We start from the raw sequence: 23,066 nt of genomic DNA, 5'->3' as shown, positions 1-23,066 counted from the left end.
ATAACAAGCCTCAACACCATCTCCAAGATTATAGAGAAAACAGTAGTACAGCAGCTACAACACCACCTGGAGACACATCACCTCCTGGACCCTCTGCAATCAGGCTTCCGCCCAGGCCATGGCACAGAAACAGCACTTCTCAAAATATGGGACGACGCCCTCGAAGCAGCAGATGACGGGGAACCGAGTCTTCTGGTACTGTTAGACCTCAGTGCAGCATTCGATACAGTGGACCACAATACTCTACTTGTCCGCCTCTCAGAAGTTGCAGGAGCCACAGATTCTGCCCTAAAATGGTTTACATCCTTCTTAGAGAATCGCTCTCAGACAGTGAAACTGGGAACATTCACCTCGGAATCTCGGGCAGTCTCCTGTGGAGTCCCTCAGGGCTCACCCTTGTCACCAGTGCTATTTAACATCTACATCCGCCCGCTTCTCAATATCATCAGGAAAACGGACCTCTGCTTCCACTCATACGCAGACGACACCCAACTCTACCTTCGCATTAATGGACAAAAAGATCATCATCAGCAACTACAGAAATGCCTCACTTTAATCAATGACTGGATGACCGCTAGCTCCCTCAAACTTAACGAATCAAAAACAGAACTTCTTCTCCTGCAAGCCAACAAAAATTCCAAAATTAAGACTCCGTGGACACCACCCTCCATCCTCGGACAGACCATCTCGCCCAGCACCAAAGTCAAGAGTCTCGGAGTCATCTTTGACTCAGGAATGACAATGGATGCACAAATAGGATCGGTGGTGAGCGGATCCCACCACCTCCTCCGCCTGCTTCGCAGACTCATCCCCTTCATCCCAGAAGAGGACAAAGCGGCAGTTGTGGGAACGATCATCAATTCCCGACTCGACTACGCAAATTCCCTCTACGTAGGTCTACCCCAATATCAGCTTGCGCGCTTGCAACTCATGCAGAACACGGCGGCAAGACTGTTAACAGGAAAAAAGCCCTGGGAATCCATCTCCCCATCCCTAAAAAGCCTACATTGGCTAACTGTGAAGAACCGGATCATATTCAAGACCCTCTGCCTCACCCATAAATGCATACAAGGAAACGCTCCGCAATATCTCCGGGAAAAAATAAAACACTACACACCGATTCGCAGTCTTCGATCAGCTAACCAAAACCTCCTCCTCATTCCCAAATACCGCTACAAAGCAAAGGGAGAACGTAGATTTGCAGTCCAAGGACCTCGCCTATGGAATGCTCTCCCAACCAACCTCCGCATGGAAGAAAACCACCAGGCCTTCAGGAAAAAACTAAAGACCTTCCTTTTCTAGAAGCTGGCTACAGAGAATACATCTAGCGCCTTGAGGCGATTCAGTTCGCAATTGCAGCGCTTTACAAATCATTCATTCATTCATTCATTCATTCATTCATTGTGACCCCAATTCTTTTTCCCATTTTTTAATATATGGCAGGACCTCCAGATCCTCCCCCTCTGATAATATTTTATATATCCTGGATATATTATTTCTTGATTTTCCCATTATGCAAAGCTGCTCCAGCGGCCTAAAATCTTCCCCAGATCTTATTGGTTGAGGCAATTTCTCAACAAAGTGCCTTAACTGGAGGTACCGCCATCTATCAATCACCATTAAGTCAGTGTCACGTCTTAGTTCTTGGAAAGTGCTTATTTTTCCCATCTTTGTTATATCTTTCAGCTGTGCATTATCTTTTTATTCAATTCCCCCCATTGACCTTTTCCCAGGTGCAAAATAATAATTTTCCTTTAAAAAAAATCAAAGGTGAGTTATATAGCCATTTATTTTGTTATGAGTCATGTCCCATATTTTTAGTACATTCTGTGTCATTTCGTGCGTTAGACGTGTGCATTTTGGTTCGTTCCGATTCGAAATTCGGACAAATTTTTCATTAGTTGGAAATTCGTATGCATCCGAATTTCAGAATTACAAAAGTAACGAATTTAAACAAATCTGAAAAAAAGATCGAATTCGAAAACAAATTCGAATCGAATTAGAAAAAAATAGAAAACGATTTTCTAAAAAATACAATAGAATAGAATATAAAACAATAAAGCAATATGATATATATATATATCTATATATATATAGATATAGATATATATATATATATCTATATCTATATATATATAGATATAGATATATATCTATATATATAGATATATATATCTATATCTATATATATATATAGATATAGATATATATATATCTATATATATATATATATAGATATATATATATATATCTATATATATATATAGATATATATAGATATATAGATAGATATATAGATATATAGATATATAGATATATAGATATATCGATATATAGATATATAGATATATCTATATATCGATATATCTATATATATTTTTTTTTATTATTCTGTTCTATTGTTTTTCTATGCTTTTGTTTTCTATTATTTTCTATTCTATAAGTCTTTTCTATTCAAGTTTGAATTCATTCTATACAAAATTCGAATTTCGGAACATGGCTTCTTAAGTTAAAATTTCATATAGAATGGATTTGAATTTGAATAGAAAAGATTAGAATAGAACATAATTGACTAGAAAAACAATAGAACAGAATAAAATATAATATATATATTATATTTTTTTCTATTCTGTTCCATTGTTTTTCTATGCTATTCTTTTCTATTCTATTCTAAACTTTTCTACTCGAATTTGAATTCATTCTATACGAAATTCGAATTTCATATATAATGAATTTGAATAGAAAAGATTAGAATAGAAAAACAATAGAACAGAATAGAATAAAATATAATATATATATATTATATTTTATTCTATTCTGTTCTATTGTTTTCCTATGCTATTCTGTCCCATAATTTCATTATTTTCTATTCTATTCCAATCTTTTCTATTCAAATTTGATTTCAGTCTACATGAAATTCGAATTTTGGAAGATGATATAGATATAGATATAGATATATATATATATATATATATATATATATATATATATATATATCTATATATCTCTATATATAGATATCTATATATAGAGATATATAGATATCTATATATAGAGATATATAGATATCTATATATATATATATATATATATATATATATATTTTGGCATTGTGATCCTAGGGTTTGAGATATAAAACAACATGTCGTCAGCAAAAGCTGCCAGCTTATGCTCTTCCTCCCCAATCTTGATCCCTTTAATATCTGGGTTATTGTGGATTGAAGCAAGGAGGGGTTCAAGCGTCAACACAAACAAAAGTGGTGATAAAGGACACCCCTGCCTGCTTCCATTTTCCATTACGAGGGGAGAGGATGACATGCTGTTCACTTTTATGGAGGCAGTCGGATGGTTATAGAATACTTTGATCCATTTGATCATTCTTGGGCCCAGGCCAAAAACTTCCAACGTTTTTATCATAAGTCCCCAATTTACCCTGTCAAATGCTTTTTCAGCATCAATTGACAGGAATAGACCTGGGGACTTACTTATTTTTATGGTCTGGAGGAGGAGCAATGTTCTCACACCGTTGTCACTCCCTTCTCTCCCTGGGATAAACCTGACCTGGTCAGGGTGAACCAGACCGGTCATCCACTCTTTCAACCTGGTCGCTAATACCTTAGCATATAGTTTAGTATCCACGTTCAATAAGGCTATTGGCCTATAACTTGAACAAAGTGTACCATCCTTCCCCTCCTTCAAGATAACCGTTATTGACCCCAACAAAGCCTCACCACCCATCTCATATTTTGCTCCTAGCCCATTCATATATTGGCATAGCTTTGGGACTAAGATATCTTTGTACTTTTTGAGGTAATAGGTCGTAAACCCATCTGGTCCTGGGTTTTTGCCCAGGGCTGATTCTTTTAATGCTTTATGGATTTCCTCCTCTGTTATGGGCTTATCTAATATGGACCTGTCACTTTCTGATAGATGAGGCAAGCTAACATTTTTTAGAAAATCTTTGATCTTCTCTATTTTCTCTGTTTCCTGTTGTCCCTTCTGGTTTACGGAATAAAGAGCCCAACAATAGCTCCTAAACACTTTCGCTATCTCATTGGTTGTATGTACCATTTCCCCATTCTTATTCTGAATTTTTTCCTATATATTGTATTGCTCTTTCCTTTTTTAACATTCTTGCTAGATGTTTACTCACTTTATTTCCCCATTGGTATCTTTCTTTTTCTATTCTGTTAAATGTCCTTTTTGACTCCTGTTCCATGATATCCTTAAGTTTGTCTCTCTTATTAACTAGTTGGTGAAATAACTCCTGATGTTGTCCTTTATATTTTTATGTCCTTGTTTTAATTGGTGTATCTCTTCTATTAGGGTGTTCATTTTTTTAATCCTTTCTTTTTTTCCCCCCGCGCCTATAGAGTTAAGGATACCCCAGGTGTAGGCTTTATGGGCCTCCCACAGGGTAGCTTCTGAAGTTCCCCCTGTATCATTGATTAAAAAGAATTGTTCTATTTATTTTTTGACCACTTCTACTACTTCCTCATCTTGTAAAAGGGCTTCATTCAGTCACCATGAATACGGCTGTCTTTGGGTTCCTGGTGTCCTCATCCGCATTGACACAGGGGAGTGGTCAGATAGGGTAGATATTTCTATATTTGTTTTGGTTACCCGCTCCAATAACCTATGGTCCACCACTATATAATCCAGCCTCGAGTACATCCCACGTACAGGGGAGTAAAATGTGTAATCCTGTGTCTTCGGGTGCTGAACCCTCCACACATCCATCATTTGACATTGATGCATTTTTTGCTTTATCATTTTTAGCTGGGCATTTTTTGTCCCCTGCACACGGGACGTACTATCCAAGATCGGTTTCATACAGAAATTCAGATCTCCAGTGAATATTACATCCCCCTTCTTAAAGTGCATTAACTTTCCCATGACCTGTTTCAAAAACTTTATGGGGTTCCTATTGGGGCAATATATGTTTCCCAATGTACATGTCATTTCCCCCAGTCTACCCTTCAAGAAGAGGTATCGACCTTCGGGGTCTGTCATCCTATCTTCCAATGTGAATCTCATTGCTTTTGCAAACCCAAATACCACCCCCTTGGACCTCTTAGTTGTTGAATCCCCATAGTACCAGGTCGGGAGATCTTTGGAGTATAATTTAACATCTGTTTCCTGAGAAAGGTGAGTTTCCTGTAGAAACACCACTTCTGCTCTATACTGCTTAATTTAAGTTGTTTTAAAATTTTATATCTCTTGGCTGGTGTGTTTAGACCTCGAATATTGTATGTCAGAAAGTTTGTTTCAGTCTTCTTCTGTGTTTTTTTCCCCAGCCCCTTCTTATTTCTCTCTGCCCATCTAGATTTAAACTACTTTCAGGGGTCCCCAGAGGGATCCCTTCTATATTACTCATCTGTGGGTCACTAGTTGTTCCGGATTTCCCCAGCTCAACATTCCTCTCACTTTCATGGGGGGTCCCAAAACTATTACGTGTCTGAGGATATTGAACCCTTATATAAATTCTGTCTATTGTGGGTAGTTACTGTTCGTCCTTGCAAAGTACTTCTCCTAGTTACTATTCTTCCTTTCGAGGTACTTCTCCCCATTATATTTGATGTTCTGTATGCGCATTTGCTCCAATAGGGGTTTTAGGAGATGTCTCGAGTGTTTCTGGAGCCAGGTCTGTAAAGATTTGGAGCTTGGTCCCAGTGTATTTTATTGTTTTTTTATTTTATGGGTGGTCTTCCCCGCATTTTCTTCCATATTTACGCTTTGTCTTCATACAGTTGAAATCTGATGATAATGTCTCTCAGCCGATCTTCTGCAATATTTTTGGGTTTTCTAAGCAGATGGACTCTCTCAATCTTGAAACTGTCTTCCACCCCTTTGCTCAGCAGAGGATTAAATATTATGTTCATAGTTTTTCTCAGATCCTCCCCTCTCTCTTCAGATAGAGAACGGATTCTCAAATTTTGTCTGCGATTTTGATTCTCTTGGTCTTCTAATTTATATAAGATTTTCTTCTGATCTAGTTGCATTATTTTAACTTGTTTCTAATTTTATAGCATTTTCCAGTCTTGAAAACATCTCGATCATTTCTATTTTAGTCTGAGTTTGATCATCCATATTTCGTTTGTCCATTTTACTTGTTTCCATGTGAAATTTAAATAATATGGTTGTTACTAGAGCAGGAATTCCATCAAAGGGTGGCAATTTTCTAAATTCTCTTTACAACGAAAATATTTGCTCCAGGACAGGAAATGAATGGAAAACTCTGCAATGATATGTGGTAATAAAAATGGAGGGGATAAAATCATTCCCTAATATATACAAAATTAAAAACAAAAGTCTGTTTTCTTTTGCAACAGGGAGTTGGTAAATTGCACTCAAAAACCTTAGAATCCTTACACCTTTTTTAGGCCAATAATGCCACAAAATGAAAGATATGCTTCTTGCCAGACTTTTATAATTTGTAGGGAAGGGATGCCTGATTTTGGGGGCTTTTCTACTTATGCCACGTACACACGGACAGACTTGCGAACAGTCTAAACTCTGTTGGCATTTCTGACTGAGTGATTTAGAACATGTTCTATATCTGAGTCCATCGGAAATGCCAACAGAAAGTCAGATGGGGCATACACACGGTCGGAATGTCCGACCGAAAGCTCCCATTGGACTTTTTCTGTTGGGAAGTCCGGCCATGTGTACGTGGCATTAGAATAATAATCTGGTGCTGATGGCCATCATAGTTTGCATTAACATAGAAGAAAGCTCTCTAGGTATGGAAATGCCAGCCTATCTGTTGTCTATGTGTTTGGGGAAGGTTTAAAATGTTTTAAAGTGAAAGAGTAAAATTAAAAGTTCATTTAGTACTGCAGCTTAACATTCACATTCAAAATCATTTCTAATTTAAGATTGAATTTAGTATGGGTACCACTTATATTATCAGAAAGGCATGAAGTATTCCTTTCAGTATGGTAATAAATCAAGCAATAATTAGCATTTAGCAAGTGAAAATTCAGAGGTAATACCAATTAGTTTATTGGAGAGATTTTGTCAGATAGGAAGAGATGTTTTTGGAAAAGACTGTTATTGACTTATTGCAGGTTGGGCAAGCAAAATTAAAGATGCTGGCAACCATTTAAAATATGCATTACATTGTTCAAGTGCATGTCAGAAAATTATAGCTAAAAAGGAAATTTTGCAATGGACATTAGCCTTATCCATTCTCCGCTTCAGTATTCATAAATCAAAGGCATAACTTCTTGTTACTGACAATCATTTCCAAATGTCACTAATCTGTCCTTGATGTTGTTTAGGAATGGAAAGTGGTTCCAAATTAAAAAAAAGAGGTTTTCAAAATAGAATGTCTAATGTTTAACAGTGCTTTTCCAGAAAGAAAAAGGTTTGCATTATCTTTGTTTTGTGGGTGACTGGGAGAAGCCATTCACCTCTGAGTTAGGAAACTAAAAAGTTTAGTTAGTGCCTGGATGGCAAGGATTTATTTTCTGTTTTGTTTGTTTGATTTTTATCCAACCTTTTAAATTAAACTGGCTACAAGTCAGATTTTAAGAAAACCTGCTGTTTGGACTACCCTTTGCACAGGAAAGGTGATCCCCATTGAGTTAAACCCCTAATATATATATATATATATATATATATATATATATATAATATATATACTGTAAACTGCCCCTTAACCTAACTCTTGTAAATGAATGCTTAACTCTTTACGTTCCACTAAATCTTAACTATAAACATGAAGACCTGGTTCACACTATTGGGGCTCTACAAGCCGCGTTTATGCAGGCATGGCAGCTCATTCATTTAAAAGTCCTTCTGTACCTGCATTTCATGCAGGAGAACGGTTCCTGCACCATATTTGATACGCAATGGCAGGAAAATCGCATGGTGCTTTTACATCCGAAAACGCAATGTTTCTAGAAGCATGGGTGTCACAGACCTAGCCGGGACAGAGGCTGTTGGAGAGGACTGTATGCAAGCCTGTTGCCTTTTGATTATGGGCCCTGGATTTTCAATGGATTCATTCTGTTGGGACACATCCTGTGAGGAGATGCTGGTGTCATCAACCTGTGTTTATGTTAATTGAATGAGCTAATGACATTGTCCTCTATACAATGTAGGAGACGGGACGACTGCTATTGTGTTGATATAACTGTGTGAAACTCGGTGCCCACAAGTCTGGGCGAAAGGTCATGTCTCAGTCACCTAGGCTGTATAAAGGATTAGATAATTAGCTCATGTTAATTAGGTTACATTTGTATTGTTAGAGTAATCTTCTCCTGTGTATATAAGACTGTATTCTGGTTCTGAATAAAGTGAGTTCTTGGTAGCAACAAGCAAGTGTCGCCTTGTGTTGTGCTCAGAGAGGTTGGGATATCTGTATACAGACTGGGAGGAAGTGGTATATGACGGAAGCACTCAAGCGGAGTGTGGGACGTTCCGTGACATTGGTGGCAAGCAGCGGGAAAGCTTCCTGCAGTCTGCGACATCCAAACTTCCATCTGGATCCAAGGTCCAGATAGCAGTAGAGGAGAGGTACAGATACCAGCCGCCATGGATGAGGAATTCAGAAGGAGGTTGCGAGAGATGCAGATACAGCACAGAGGACCAGTATCGGAGCAGGTCCTGCTGGGATGGTGTGATTCTATTCGCTGCAAACTCTGGAAGGAAGCGCTAGCCCGTGAGCAGCGACACCAGGGAAAAGTTCTCCCCTCCATCGAGGAAAGGTACTGGTCGCAGTACGGACTGCAGGTGCGTTTTTTGGGAGAAAAACCACACAAGAAGCAGACAGCTGAATTAAGCAGGCTGGTCTTGGCAGAGATAAAGCTGGATGAGAGCTACAGAGCCCTCCGGTGGCATGTATCCCAAGCATGTCCCTGGATAGCGGATGACAGCCCAACGGAAGGCTTAAGCTACGGCAGCTTGGGACTGTTGTTTGTGAAGCTGACGGGGGACCCTAACTTTGGGAGTGATTTGGAGTGGCGGGTGGACGAAATCATGGATTTCAGAGAAGGGCTACTGAACATTTCGGAAGTGCACTGGGCACAGGAAGATTTGGAGTTTCTGGCCGTTCAGGAATGGGAGCTAGAGATCGCCTACAGACGGCTGCTAGACATTGCTCAGTGCCAGGGCTGGGCTCCCTTTGCCTGGGACTATCAGGAAATACCAGCTGACAACCCTGAAATCCTGGCTGAAGAGTCGGCAATGTGGCAGAGCAATAGTGTGCTTTGCCAACCTGCCCCCACAGCTATGGAGGCCGAGGTCTTTTGGCGGATGCAGCAAGTGCTGACTGACCTTGATGATCCTGTTTCTGCATGGGATGATCTTGGATGGAGGAATGTGCCTGTCCAGCAGCATGCCAGAGAATCTGCAGTGGAAAATCTGGAGATTGCCATCCCCAAAGCTGAAGTGCTGACAACAGGGCAGAGCTCTGCTAACCTCTGCCCAGCACTGATAACATCTTCTGGGTTCCATGGACAGGAGATGGTGAACCTCCATCCCCAGACACCAGTTGCAGAGACAGGGGATTTGATAGACTTTTCTGCTGAGGAAGAACCATCGGGTGAGCCCCCAGCAGAAGAGTTGGGATTAGGGCCAAACTTCATTGCGCTCTGCTCAGCACTGATGGCATCTTCTGAGTTCCACGGACAGGAGATGGTGAACCTCTATTCACAGACACCAGTTATAGAGGTAGGGGATTTAATAGACTTTTCTGCTGAGGAAGAACAACCTGATGAGCCTCCAGCAGAAGAGCTGCTATTGGGGCCAAACTTCACTGTGCTCTGCCCCGCACCAACAGCAGTATCTGTGGAGTTACAGGGAACTTCCCCAGTTGAAGTACCGGCAACCGGGCAGAGTGCTACCAACCTCTGGCCATCACCTGCAACAACTACAGAGTTCCAGGGAGGTGGGGCAGTCGGCCTCCCTCCCCAACAGGTAGCCAGAGCAGATGGTGTGGCGTTTCCAGCAGAAGGGCTGGCAACAGGGCCGAGGACTGCTGGACTCTGCCCTCAACTAACAGAGGATGGATTTCCTGTGAAGGTGGATGGGACTTCAGTCTCCACCTGTATACCCCAGGGATGCTGGGCAGTGGGCCCCGATCCCCAACAGCATGACAGAGTGAGCCCAGACACCCTGTCTTCTCTCCAGCGGCAGAAGGGATTCCAGGGAGAAGAGCCAGTCCAGGCCTCTCCCCAGCGGCAGATATGTTCTCTGAGAGAGGCAGAGGTTGGCTGGGTGAGTAATACTCTGTTTGGAACAATTTGTTTGGGGTACTGTGTGGGTACAGGCAGTAGAGGACTGGAACTATGGACTAACTTCGGAGTCAACCCGTCTGGGGTCTCCTCCTGTGTTAGTCTCCTGCCGAAAGGGGAGAAATGTCACAGACCTAGCCGGGACAGAGGCTGTTGGAGAGGACTGTATGCAAGCCTGTTGCCTTTTGATTATGGGCCCTGGATTTTCAATGGATTCATTCTGTTGGGACACATCCTGTGAGGAGATGCTGGTGTCATCAACCTGTGTTTATGTTAATTGAATGAGCTAATGACATTGTCCTCTATACAATGTAGGAGACGGGACGACTGCTATTGTGTTGATATAACTGTGTGAAACTCGGTGCCCACAAGTCTGGGCGAAAGGTCATGTCTCAGTCACCTAGGCTGTATAAAGGATTAGATAATTAGCTCATGTTAATTAGGTTACATTTGTATTGTTAGAGTAATCTTCTCCTGTGTATATAAGACTGTATTCTGGTTCTGAATAAAGTGAGTTCTTGGTAGCAACAAGCAAGTGTCGCCTTGTGTTGTGCTCAGAGAGGTTGAGATATCTGTATACATACTGGGAGGAAGTGGTATATGACGGAAGCACTCAAGCGGAGTGTGGGACGTTCCGTGACAATGGGGATACCATTAGGTATGAATGACAGCCCCGTACCTTTTTTAAAGAGCAGCTCATTTTGGCTGTAGGTGGTTGCAGGTGCCGGAACAAGTGCGATTCCCACCCCAGAAACAATACGCAATACTGTGAACCTAGCCTAAAGCTGACCTGAACACAAACCTAATTCTCAAACTTAACTCATAACACTAAAAGAATACCTTAACCCAGGAGCAGAAATGTAATACATCTCAGCTCACTAATCCTTAGATGTGGTGGCTGCTTCAGTTTTTTTTTTCAGGCTAAGTACATACAAGGACAGAAAATAACCGTTGATTCTGTCAGAAATCCAATGTCTTGGTAAAAATAAAAAATCGTGAAATTGACATCTCAGTGTTCAACCTTCTCTGTTCTTTTCTGTAACCCACTGAAACAACTGAGGTCACCTATGGTCTGTCTGTGACAGGACCTCAAGGTTCGGGCGTTCCCTGGATGGGTAGGACAAGACTTCAAAAAGTGACCTGCCTGGCCACAATAAAGGCACAATCTCTCCCTCCTCCTAAGGGCTCTCTTATCCGCAGAGAGACGTGAGAAGCCCAAGTGCATGGGTTCACCTTCACTGACCGACTCAATACCAGGAGGCATAGGAGGTGAGGGAGGCAAGGATGGGACTGCAAAGCTTGGAGACAAATGTACAGGAGGCTTCCACAAGCGCTCCTTAAAAGAGAGCCTTTCTCTGAGTCTGGAGTCAATGAGGATGGCAAATGTGATCAACTTCTCCAGCTCAGTAGGTTTATCTTGGGCTGCTATCTCATCTTTGATGGTATCCGAGAGACCATGAGAAAATGCAGCCATGAGGGCCTCATTGTTCCAAGCAACCTCTGCTGCCAGAGTACGGAATTCAAATGCGTAATCACCAACAGTTCTCGTAGTCTGTTTAATGGACATGAGCAGTTGGCAGCAGAAGCTTAGTGTGCGGGAACGTAAAATATCCTTTTAAAAGAAGCCGCAAACACTGGGTAACTCAGGACAATGGGTTTTTGTGTCTCCCACAGAAGGTTTGCCCAGGCCAAGTCTCTCTCAGAAAGCAAAGATATCATGAAACCTACTTTGCTTCTGTCCATGGGAAAACGCCTAGGGCAGCATCTCAAAGTATATCTCAACCTGGTTGCGAAACCCTCTGCATTGGAGTGGATCGCCCTCAAATCACTGGGGAAGCTGAGCGGAACCAGACATAACTTTTATAGATGTAATATTCGAGGCGGGTGCCTGCACAAAGAATGGAGCAGCAGTAGGGACGGCCTGCAACACAGGTTGTACCGGTGCAGCCACAGTGGGAAATTCCAGGTGAGCCGTGTGACTCAGAAGCGTCTGTAATGCTATGGCAAACTGATCCATGCGGTGATCCTGCTCATCCAATCTGGAATAAAATATTACCAACAAGTGGATTGACTGCATCTTCTGAATTCATGGCCTTCGCCACTCACTCTGTGATGTTGACCAGGCAAAGGCAGAGATCATCTGGGCTGGAGGACTTAAGTAAGCAGGACAGACAAGCAGGATATCATCAACAGGTGAGTCACTGTGGAGAGATAGGAGCTGGCAATTAACAGACAGCTGAGCGGCCAGCTCAAAGAAGGAAGGGCTAAGCCCATCACTGACAGGAACCTCTTGCCAAAATGTAAAAAAAATGGCATGGGGTCCCCCCAAAATCTGTACCAGACTCTTATCAAAGAATGCAACCTGGCAGGCCACAGGAAAAGGGGGGGTAAGAGAGTGCCACCCCCATCTTGAACCATACCAGGCCACATGCCCTCAATATGGGGAGGGTGCTTTGGGGTTCCCCCAAAGCACCTTGTCCCCATGTTGATGGGGACAAGGGCCTCATCCCCACAACCCTTGCCCAGTGGTTGTGGGGGTCTGAGGGCAGGGGGCTTATCAGAATCTGGAAGCCCCCTTTAACAGTGGTTCAGGAGGAGGGCCGCTCTCTCGTCCCTCCCTTTTTCCTGAGGCCTGCCAGGTTGCATGCTCAGATAAGGGTCTGGTATGGATTTTGTGGGGGACCCCCACGCCATTTAAGAAAAAAAATTGGTGTGGGGTTCCCTTTATAATCCATACCAGACCTGAAGGGCCTGGTAATGGACTGGGGGGTAACCCACGCTGTTTTTTTCAATTATTTTTTATGTATTTTGCCGGGATTCGGCAATACATTACAGCCACGAACAATTTTAATTGAAATGTTTTCCTTTAGAAATGTAATTTTGCTGCTGTACTGTTATAAACATGGGACAGATGTGCTACTTTAGAGGCAGACTAAGAGGACCCCCCCAGGCAGGATATTTAATGGAATATTTTATTAATATTGTTTCACTTTAAGCATTATTAAAATCACTGCTCCTGAAAAAACTTCTGTTTTAAAAACTTTTTTTGCATTGATACATGTTCCTAAGCCTTTAAATTTAACACTTTTGATTTTTCACATTCGTGTCCCATAGACTAAATTGTTTGCAAAAATTTTTTGTCTGTTCGCATGTTCTAGTGCGAACCAAACCGGGGGGGGTTCGGCTCATCCCTACCCACAATTGCCACTCATTTGTGTGGCCCTTATTCCCACCTTAAAATTTCATCAAACAACAAACAAAAAGTTATTTTGAAAACAGAATGCCTCAGAACTCTTCCCCCTATTCATTTTCAGGGCTTCTATATTCAGAGTGCCTCCTGGTACTTCCTTCTCTCTCCACTTCTTATATTAGCTTTAAATAAACAGATAGACCTTCCCTCCTCTGGGTGGACCAACAATGTTTATTTTGAGATAATATAAGCAGTAAGGAGAGAAGGAAGAAATGGGAGGCACTCTGAATGGATGAGCCCTGAAGGGGAATAGAAAGTGGGGGAGCAATACAATTTGCCTCACCCACCTAAGCAACCATGACAGACATAAATAAAATGCATAGCAACAGAACTGTTTTAAATGCCTACCTGTAACTGGTTGTAGATGGGTCATATGAGTCCAACAGTCCTCAGCATGAGCTGCAGGTACCTATAAAAACAATAAGGACTGCGTAGTTAGCTCTCAAATGGTGGCGCACATCATAAGAAAGAACATCTGCTGCGGCTCTGCTTACCATGAAGACATTGTTGCATAGGCTGATGGAGTGGGCCTCCTCACCAGTGGCTTCCCGTCCATAGAGGGCTCATGGGCGTCGCCCCCCATCCATGCATCTGGACCCCTGATCTACATATCAGGGCGCCGGACTATGGATTCCAATGGGGGGTGTTTTTTTTTAAGCACCCGATTAGAGCCAGAGGCTCTTATAGGCTTCAAAAAAGGGTGGGCTTGGGGTGCAGAGCACTGCACTCTGAGCCCACCCAGTTGTGTGACACTAGCGAATAAATATTCACTACATTCACACTAAATTTCCTCCCTGCTAATCAGGAAGTGGGTCTGAAGCTCTTTTCCCAAAACGTCAGGCGATCCTATTGGATGCCTAGCACCAGGATGAGGAGAGAGGAGACGCACGGCGGAAGCTGCTCCAGGAGAGAACACCGGAGCCACTTTCCCCAAACCTGCCATGATTAAGGACATCATACCAGGGCGACCATGCTGGAAGATGGCCAAACTCCTTGGCTGCCCAACGCACTCCATATAGACCTGATCACGGCTCTCACAACACCCCCAGACCTCGCCACATGTCCCGGCGGCATCGAGACACTTGCCCACCTCACGCTGGAGGACACTGGAGCCCGCCACCGTGATGGGGTAAGGACCGACCGGCGGACAGCAGGTGGGGGGGTTTGCTGGGGGTATTAGTTCCATGCCTCTGGCCACCTGGGTGGGGGGGTTCTGCTAGTGCCGCTCTGTCAGCTGCCCGGGGGGTATTGTTTGCCACCTCCCCCAAAAAATAAAAACAAGCCGTCACTGCTCCTAACCATCCTAAGCAAGAAGAAAAAACGGTAAACCGTTTAATAGAGGGATAAAGAATACACTGACTTACCTGTATGGCGTGGTTGTGCTTTAATCATGAGCAAAAAGAGGGGGAGTGTAAGATAGTGAGAGCACACTATCAAAAAGAAGGCACCATAAACCAAGCAGTTTGATTCAATCAATTTATTTTATTGAAATTTGTATAGATGACACATTTCCTACATAGAACACCTTATTACTTTAGAGAACATAAAACATATAACATGTGCAAAACATTGTTAAAAAGACAATCCGGATTGTCAACCCACATGCTGGAAATTCTATGATGTAGCTAAATACCTGAAAAATCTCCTAGAATCCCAGCTAATATATAAAGTGCACACTGACAGCATTAAATAGCAAAATACTGGCTGGTAAATATCATATGGAGGACTAAAGTGATCATAAATTTAAATTGGAATAGAAAATTATTGTCAAACGAGCACTGATTATAATAAGTTCAATGGAGGTAACTTTCCATGTATAGCAATGTTATATCTCCATATAATCATGTGTATTGTAATCAATTATGTATTTGCAACAACAAGGATTTCTTCAAAGCAATGTTTGAATAATTGTATCAAACTGCAGATAGTATTGGTCCAATGTGTTGCAAACAAGTGGTGCCAAACATAGATTATATCTTGAAAACACAGAAAATTGAGGTAGAGAGTGGGTTCTTGGTTAGAAAAGACATACGTGGCTGTTGGAGAAACTAATTTTATTTTCACAGCAGTCAGCTTCTCTCTGTCTTGGTTGATGTCAGGGTATCTATGAATGTAGCAACTTCATAGCAGCTGAGAATGCAATATCGTTGTTTGACCATCAGGTAGGGATGGGCCGAACACCCCCCTGTTCGGTTCGCATGCAGAACATGTGAATAGGCAAAAAATTTGTTCGAACACGCGAACACCGTTAAAGTCTATGGGACACGAACATGAAAAATTAAAAGTGCTAATTTTCAAGTTTAATATGCAAGTTATTGTCATAAAAAGTTTTTGGGGACCTGGGTACTGCCCCAGGGGACATGTATCAATGCAAAAAAAAGTTTTAAAAATGGTAGTTTTTTCGGGAGCAGTGATTTTAATAATCCTTAAAGTGAAACAATAAAAGTGAAATATTCCTTTAAATTTCATACCTGGGGGGTGTCTATTGTATGCCTGTAAAGTAGCGCATGTTTCCCGTGTTTATAACAGTCTGAGAGCAAAATGACATTTCTAAAGGAAAAAAAGTCATTTAAAAGTGCTAGTGCTAGTGCCGGCTATTAATGAATTGTCGGTCCCGACAATACACATAAAAGTCATTGAAAGTCATTGAAAAATAAAAAAAATGTGTGGGGGTCCCCCAAAATTCCAATACCAGGCCCTTCAGGTCTGGTATGGATATTAAGGGGAACTCCGTGCCAAAATGTTAAAAAAAAATGGCGTGGGGGTCCCCCAAAAATCCACACCAGACCCTTATCCAAGCACGCAACCTGGCAGGCTGCAGGAAAAGAGGGGGGATGAGAGAGCGACCCCCCCTTCTGAACCATACCAGGCCACATGACCTCAACATGGGGAAGATGTCCCCATGTTGATGGGGACAAGGGCCTCATCCCCACAACCCTTGCCAGGTGGTTGTGGGGGTCTGCGGGCGGGGAGCTTAACGGAATTTGGAAGCCCCCTTTAACAAAGGGGACACCCAGATCCTGGCCCCCCCGCCTATGTGAATTGGTAAGGGGTACATTGTATCCCTACCATTTCACAAAAAGAAAGTATCAAAATGTTAAAAAACCACAGGAGATGGCTTGGGACAAATCCTTTATTAAAAATAAAAACATAAAAAATAAAAAAGAGTTTCCAGCGATGTAATCCAATAAATCCATGCTCCTACTCCAGTGATGTAATCCAATTCTCGATCTCCAGCAATGGATGATCTCCAGCGACTCCAGCAAGGAACACCCACAGGATCCTGCCTCCACCGGAGGCACCCAGCCAATGACACAGCACCAGCTTGACAGCTCATCAGAGTGGGGCGGGGTCACCTGTATACGTCACTAGGGAATGGTCACGTGACGGGCGGCCCCGCCCTCAGCTACATAAGAGCTGTCAAGCTGGCGCCACATCATTGGCTGGGTGCCAGGTTGTGTGATCGGATAAGGGTCTGGTGTGGATTTTTGGGGAAACCCCACGGCCTTTTTTTGTAAATTTTGGCACGGAGTTCCCCTTAACATCCATACCAGACCTGAACGGCCTGGTAATGGAATTTTAGGGGACCTCCATGCATTTTTTTTTTTTCAATGACTTTCAATGACTTTTATGTGACCGACAATTTATTAATAGCCGACACTAGCGCTAGCACTTTTAAATGATTTTTTTTTCTCCTTTAGATATGTAATTTTGCTCTCGGACTGTTATAAACACGGGAAACATGCGCTACTTTACAGGCATACTATAGACACCCCCCAGGTACGAAATTTAAAGGAATATTTCACTTTTATTGTTTCACTTTAAGCATTATTAAAATCACTGCTCCAGAAAAAACGGCCGTTTTTAAAACTTTTTTTTGCATTGATACATGTCCCCTGGGGCAGGACCCAGGTCCCCAAACACTTTTTATGACAATAACTTGCATATTAACCTTTAAAATTAGCACTTTAGATTTCTCCCATAGACTTTTAAAGGGTGTTTTCGAATTTGCCGAGAACATCCCAAATTGTTCGCTGTTCGGCGAAAGGGCGAACAGCCAATGTTCGAGTCAAACTCATGTTTGACTCGAACAGATAGCCCATCCCTACTGTCAGGTCACAGAAACCAGTATACTTTGAAATCACAGAAAAAACAAAGATGGAAGGTGGATCCCCAATTGTAAGGGGCATACACAGTTGTTGAAAAATCTTCTTTTGTTTACACATCAATCACTATAACTCTGTGATAGTTGATAAATGTCAGGGTATCTGTGAATGTAGCAACTTTACGGTAACTAAAAATGCAATGTCATTATTTAACTGTCAGATCACAGAAAACCAGTATACTTTGAAACAGTGTATTTGACTTGTTGCAAAAAGAAAGTACTCACTGTTACGTTGTTTCAAACAAGCTGAGGTTCAATGAACCATGGATTAGTTCTGTTGGATGACGGCCAGAGAAAAAAACAGTCACTGTTATGTTGTTTCAGTAGAGCTAAGGTTCAATGAACCATTAATTCACTCTGCCAAATGACGACCAAGAAGCTGTGTCTCATTCCTCCAAAGGTATCAACATTGAAAGCTGTTATAGATAGGATTTGCACTATTACAGTTCTCTTTGCAGTGCCAGGTTTGTTCTTTGAGTCAGAGATGGGGCTGTCTCTGGTTTAAATTCAAAAGTCTCTTTGACGGTATTGTGGCTTGTGTGTGAGTTCCATTCCCGGATTGAATGACGTGATGACATCACTTTATTGACGAGTTTTGTCCTCCAATCCGAGGACTTCTTTAGAATAAGGAGGGGTTATGCAAATGCTCCTTTTATCTTCCTGGCTTGGATTTCAGTGAGCTCCCAATAAAGTTGCCATCATGTTTTTTCACTCAGATCAGACACAGACTAGGCATTTGCAATGGTGAAGGTTTAGGCATGCTTGTGGATGGATAGTGGTGCCATCTTGTGGCCGAATCACATATTACTCTTATTTACTCAGTTTTTCATATACTGCATGATGGGGAGTATGAATTATCATTTTCACAAATGTTAATAATAAAACAGAAAAATAAAAAAAATAATAAACTAGAATAATGGTAAAGAGCTAACAGAATGACATTTAGACAAAAAAAGAGAAATGTTATTGAGTCTAATCTAAAGAGCAAGATGCATAGTTGTTGGATATTAAAATGATTTTAGTACTAAAATTGAGATTTAGTTATCAAGGAATACTTTAAGATTGCATTCAGTGTTCAAACCTTTCGATATCAGACTATTTAAATTGTATATCCAGAATTTTTCCTTCCGTAATAAAATTTTGTCAAAAATCACCTTGTCTGGGGGAAGGTCTAATACAAAGATTCCCTTTACTTTAAGGCCATCAGTTTTTCCTGTGTGATGATCTTTAAAGTGTTGAGCTAATGGATTCTCTCTTCCTTTATCACCATCCTTTAGATCCTTATTTGGGGATTTTTTGATATCTCTCAGATGTTCACTGATGCGGATTCTCAGTTGACGTTTTCCCTATGTAAATCTTTTTACAGGGACATTCTATCATGTAGATCAGCTTGGTTGTAGAACAATTAATAAATTTTTTTATTTTAAAAGTTTTTTGTTGATCCTCATTGGTGAACATCTGAGTCCTGTCAACGAAAGGGCAAATTTGGCAGTGTCCGCAGGAGTGCATGCCTGTAATTTTAGGCATGTCTGTTAACCAATTATTTGGATTTTCTTTTTTTGTGTTTTGAATGAACCAGAATATCCTTTAGGTTAGATGCTCTGCATGCTGTCATTTGGGGCCTTGGTCCTATTATCTGTGAGATAGAAGGATTTGCTGTAAGAATATGCCAATGCTTTTCTAAGGTAAATTTCAACTTGTCCCATTGTTTTCCATATTTGGTTATTAACCTTATATTGGTGGGGATCCCTTTATCTTTTTTAGCTACCCTGGGACCTAGTAGAGATTATCTATCTACTTCTATTGCTCGTTTCTTTGCCCTACGCAAAACTCTATGTGAATAGCCTCTCTCTGAAGCATTTATACATCTGGTACGCTTCTTTATGAAATTGATTCATTTCAGAGCAGTTTCTTCTAATTCGAAGACACTGACTGACGGGAATACCATTTTTCAAAGAAACTGGATGGTGTCTTTTTGCATGGAGAAGTGTATTTGCTGCTGTTTCCTTCCTGAAAGTTCATGTGACTAAATGATATCCATTTATCGCAATATTTAAGTCCAAGAAGGAGATTTCTTTGGTATCAAAAGTGAATGTCAATTTAATATTTTTGTTGTTGTTCTTCAATTTTTTGATTAATTTCAATAATTGGATTTCAGTTCCACTCCTGCCAATCAAATTATCGTCGATTTACCTTAGCCACTGTAAAACATGGCCAAGGCACATCGACATGGGATAGACATCAATCTCCTCCCATAATCCCAATTGCAAACAAGCATAAGCCGGGGCCCAGGGGGCTCCTATGGAAGTCCCACAGATCTGTTGGTAATTGACCCCAAGGAATTGGAAGTAATTATTGTTCAATAGGAAGTCTAGGAGTTCCAGAATGAACTCATTCTGGTTTTCCATTTCTGGATAGTGTTTTTCCAGAAAATGTGCCACCGCTTCAATCCCCCAGTTGTTCGGGATGGATGTGTATAGTGACTCCACATCCACCCCAATCAAGATGGCTCCTCTTGGAATTTCAGTCTTTTTAATTTTGATTAACACATCTCGTGTATCTTGCACAAAGGGTGGCAACGTTGTAACCATTGCTTTGATCATATCATCTAAGTATCTACCTACTTGTTCTAGTGGGCCGTTGACGGCCGACACAATGGGTCTTCCTAGTGGATTGCTAGGATTTGTGTGTACTTTAGTATCTTTATCACAAAGTTGTCTGAATATTTCTTTTTCATAATCCTGATTATCAAGCAGGACAACATCGCCACTCTTGTCACTTTGTTTAATGGTAATGTCTTTAGCATTACGTAATTCTTTAGGGCATGTAATTTATCTTCATTTAGATTGTTACAGCCGTCTAGTTGCCAATCGATTTATTTTAGATCCGTTTGTACTACTTCTAAGAATACACTAATCTATTTGTTTTCATTAATATTTGGCATCTTTTTAGATCTAATCATCAGTTCCATTTTCCTTTTCCAAGGGTTGGTTATTCTTTCCACATCATTTTCAGTGGGATTATCATCATAATTTTCATCCAGAAGTTCAATACGTTCCTGTAGGGATCGTTTTTCCCTTTCATTCTCAAAGGAGTTTGAGTCCCTATGTCTCGGTTCAAGCATCATCCTATGTAAATTTTTTCTCAGGAAGAGGCTGATATCTTTAGAAACTTTAAATTCATCCATGTTAGCAGATGGTGAAAACAAAAGACCTCTCTGGAGTAATTTGATATGGTTTTGCTCTAAATTAAATTTTGAGAAGTTAATTACTTTTAGATCTTGTTTTTGGTTAGTGTCTAAAGTCATTTCCTTGTTCTATTCCTTTTCCCTGTGTGTGCATCTATGGGTCTTTCCCTGGGTCTTGGAGTAATTTCTGGGGGTTTCCTTGTTTGATTGTTTCACTTTGTTTGCATTTTGATTTTGGTTTTTCCCTTCTTCCTGAGGGGTTTCTTTGTCTAAAAAAACTTACTTTTTTTGAAGTACTATTTTCATCACTATCTGATGAAAGTGACTCACCCCCGACGTTGATTAAGCCTATTGAATCTTGATCTACTTTTTCCTCTTACACTTGTTAAATCAAAAATTTCATCCTTACTCCAATCATCTAAATCGCATTTAAATTTTTGTTGCTTAGTTACGCGCAGATCTTTTTGAATTTTCTCTAGTTCTTTTCTCAGAATATCATTGTATTTAGTAAATTCTGGTTTATCTTTTAAAGGGATCCAGTGCCTTTGAACTCTCATCAATCTGATCTGTTAATTCTATTAATTGTAGTTTTTCTTCCTCAACAATGAGTTGCATAATTTCAATACCATGGTTAATACATTGTAATTTCCATTTTTCTAAAAATCTGGGCTTGTGTAAATGTTCAACAGGTATTACATTCTCTCTAATGCCGCGTACACACGATCGGACTTTATGGCATACTTGGTCCGGCGATCTTTTCGACGGACTTTGTATGCTAGGTGCGCCGGACTTAAAAACGGACGGACTTGGACACACATGATCACTCCAAAAGTCCGATGGTTTTGAACACGGTGACATACAGCGCGTACGACAGGACTAGAATAAGGAAGTTCAAGCCCCACTACGCCCACCCTTTGGGCTCCTTCTGCTAATCTCATGTTTATCTCGTGTTAGTAGAAGTTTGGTTAGAGACGATTCGCGCTTTTCACACTTCAGCTTATTTCGATCGTTTTCTGCAGTTCAGTTTGTGCTTGTGAGGTTTGTATCTGCTTTTCAGTGTGTGTTGGTCAGTTTGTAACCTGCCTAGCAGGCAGTCCTGGTCCACTCATTCCTGATTTTCAGGTTGCTCTTCATAAGCCTTGCTGTTCTTTAGTGCGTTTGTTCTAAGTTTGTTTGTTTGACCAGCCGCCCGTTTTGAAGCCATGTTGCGTGGACGTACTCATTCTCGAGTTCGTGCTGCGTGGGGACTTGGTGTTGGGGTTAATACTTTGACCCGAGTCCAGTCCATGAACAGGGCGAGGAGGAGTTCATGGATGAAGAATTGGTTGCGCCAGCGTGACCAATTCTCGCACATGCCTTTGCTCCGTGAGATCCGTGAGAATAATCCTGAGGATTTCAGGAATTTTCTCAGGATGACGGACCCCGTTTTTGAACGTCTGCTGGCTATGCTGACCCCCTATATCAGCAGGCAGGATACCTGCATGAGGCAAGCCATCACTGTGGAGCAGAGGCTAGTTGCCACTTTACTTTACTTGGTGACTGGGAGAAGTCTTCAGGACTTGAAGTTCTCGACAGGCATCTCCCCCCAGGCTCTGGGGATCATAATCCCAGAGACCTGTTCTGCTATTATTCAGGTCCTGCAGAAGGACTATATGAAGGTAAGTTTTATCCTTTAACATTACATTATATGTATTTAATGTTTGCTAATGTGTTGTCTAAATGTCCTTGTTACCTAATTACCATGCCTGGAATATGCTGGGAATGTCCCCTTTATCTTCATGCATGCCTGTTTTTTTACCTTAATCATTTTTTGGCCTACATGCATATATCCCTTCAATAACCTCCCCACCATGCAATCCTGGGTCCATTTACACCTCTAGCCTATAGTCCCTTGAACAATGTATATTGTCAGCTCCAGTGTACTGTTTTACCCTCCCCCATCCCCTCAAATGTTTGCAACTGTCAGGTGTGTTCTTGGCCCCAATTAGTACTCCTCCCCACCCCCTCAAATGTTTGCAACTGTCAGGTGTGTTCTTGGCCCGAATTAGTACCCCTCCCCCACCCCCTCAAATGTTTGCAACTGTCAGGTGTGTTCTTGGCCCCAATTAGTACCCCTCCCCACCCCCTCAAATGTTTGCAACTGTCAGGTGTGTTCTTGGCCCCAATTAGTACCCCTCCCCCACCCCCTCAAATGTTTGCAACTGTCAGGTGTGTTCTTGGCCC

This window comes from Aquarana catesbeiana, linkage group LG01 (genome assembly GCF_042186555.1).
Source record: "Aquarana catesbeiana isolate 2022-GZ linkage group LG01, ASM4218655v1, whole genome shotgun sequence".
NCBI lineage: Eukaryota > Metazoa > Chordata > Amphibia > Anura > Ranidae > Aquarana > Aquarana catesbeiana.
Note: the sequence above shows the minus strand (reverse complement) of the source record.